Below are 2741 nucleotides of genomic sequence, written 5' to 3' on the forward strand. Positions count from 1 at the left end.
AACAACAATAACATCTAAACTCCTCACACACACACACACACTCCTCACACACACACACACTCCTCACACACACACACTCCTCACACAGACACACTCCTCACACAGACACACACACTCCTCACACACACACAGGGAATCTGCAGTGTATAAGAGTCACCAGCAGGGGGCGCTGCTCACTGCAATAATAGAATAATAATAACATCATTATTATTATCATAAAGTATTTTTTTTGTAAAGAAAATAAATTATCCAGGTTACATTCTGTATAAGTACAGGATATAAGTACAGGATATAAGTACAGGATATAAGTACTGGATATAAGTACAGGATATAAGTACAGGATATAAGTACAGGATATAAGTACAGGATATAAGTACTGGATATAAGTACAGGATATAAGTACTGGATATAAGTACAGGATATAAGTACTGGATATAAGTACAGGATATAAGTACAGGATATAAGTACTGGATATAAGTACAGGATATAAGTACAGGATATAAGTACTGGATTTAAGTACTGGATATAAGTACAGGATATAAGTACTGGATATAAGTACAGGATATAAGTACAGGATATAAGTACTGGATATAAGTACAGGATATAAGTACAGGATATAAGTACAGGATATAAGTACTGGATATAAGTACAGGATATAAGTACAGGATATAAGTACTGGATTTAAGTACTGGATATAAGTACTGGATATAAGTACTGGATATAAGTACAGGATATAAGTACAGGATATAAATACTGGATATAAGTACAGGATATAAGTACTGGATATAAGTACTGGATATAAGTACTGGATATAAGTACAGGATATAAGTACTGGATATAATTACAGGATATAAGTACTGGATATAAGTACTGGATATAATTACAGGATATAAGTACTGGATATAAGTATAGTACTGGATATAAGTACTGGATATAAGTACAGGATATAAGTACTGGATATAAGTACAGGATATAAGTACTGGATATAAGTACTGGATATAAGTACAGGATATAAGTACAGGATATAAGTACTGGATATAAGTACTGGATATAAGTACAGGATATAAGTACAGGATATAAGTACTGGATATAAGTACTGGATATAAGTACTGGATATAAGTACAGGATATAAGTACAGGATATAAGTACTGGATATAAGTACTGGATATAAGTACAGGATATAAGTACTGGATATAAGTACTGGATATAAGTACAGGATATAAGTACAGGATATAAGTACAGAATATAAGTACTGGATATAAGTACAGGATATAAGTACTGGATATAAGTACTGGATATAAGTACTGGTTATAAGTACAGGATATAAGTACTGGATATAATTACAGGATATAAGTACTGGTTATAAGTACTGGATATAATTACAGGATATAAGTACTGGATATAAGTATAGTACTGGATATAAGTACTGGATATAAGTACAGGATATAAGTACAGGATATAAGTACTGGATATAAGTACTGGATATAAGTACAGGATATAAGTACAGGATATAAGTACTGGATATAAGTACAGGATATAAGTACTGGATATAAGTACAGGATATAAGTACAGGATATAAGTACAGGATATAAGTACTGGATATAAGTACAGGATATAAGTACTGGATATAAGTACTGGATATAAGTACAGGATATAAGTACAGGATATAAGTACTGGATATAAGTACAGGATATAAGTACTGGATATAAGTACTGGATATAAGTACAGGATATAAGTACTGGATATAAGTACAGGATATAAGTACTGGGATAAAGTACTTGGAATATAAGTATCAGGAATATAAGTACGGGATAATAATTACAGGGATATAAGTTAACTGGATAAAGACAGGATATAATACTGGATATAAGTAACTTAGGATATAATTGACAGGATATAAGTACTGGATATAAGTATAGTACTGTGATATAAGTACTGGATATAAGTATAGTACTGGATATAAGTACTGGATATAAGTACTGGGGAATATAAGTACTGGAGATAAGTTACAGGATATAAGTAATAGGATATAATTACAGGGATATAAGTACTGGATATAATATAGTACTGGATATAAGTACGGATATAATTATAGTACTGGATATAAGTACTGGATATAAGTACTGGATATAAGTACTGGATATAATTACAGGATATAAGTACTGGATATAAGTACAGGATATAAGTACTGGATATAAGTACTGGATATAATTACAGGATATAAGTACTGGATATAAGTATAGTACTGGATATAAGTACTGGATATAAGTACAGGATATAAGTACTGGATATAATTACAGGATATAAGTACTGGATATAAGTACAGGATATAAGTACTGGATATAAGTACAGGATATAAGTACAGGATATAAGTACTGGATATAAGTACAGGATATAAGTACTGGATATAAGTACTGGATATAAGTACTGGATATAAGTACAGGATATAAGTACTGGATATAATTACAGGATATAAGTACTGGATATAAGTACAGGATATAAGTACTGGATATAAGTACTGGATATAATTACAGGATATAAGTACTGGATATAAGTATAGTACTGGATATAAGTACTGGATATAAGTATAGTACTGGATATAAGTACTGGATATAAGTACTGGATATAAGTACAGGATATAAGTACTGGATATAATTACAGGATATAAGTACTGGATATAAGTATAGTACTGGATATAAGTACTGGATATAAGTATAGTACTGGATATAAGTACTGGATAT

This window comes from Trematomus bernacchii, unplaced genomic scaffold (assembly GCF_902827165.1).
Source record: "Trematomus bernacchii unplaced genomic scaffold, fTreBer1.1, whole genome shotgun sequence".
In the NCBI taxonomy this organism is placed as follows: Eukaryota; Metazoa; Chordata; class Actinopteri; order Perciformes; family Nototheniidae; genus Trematomus; species Trematomus bernacchii.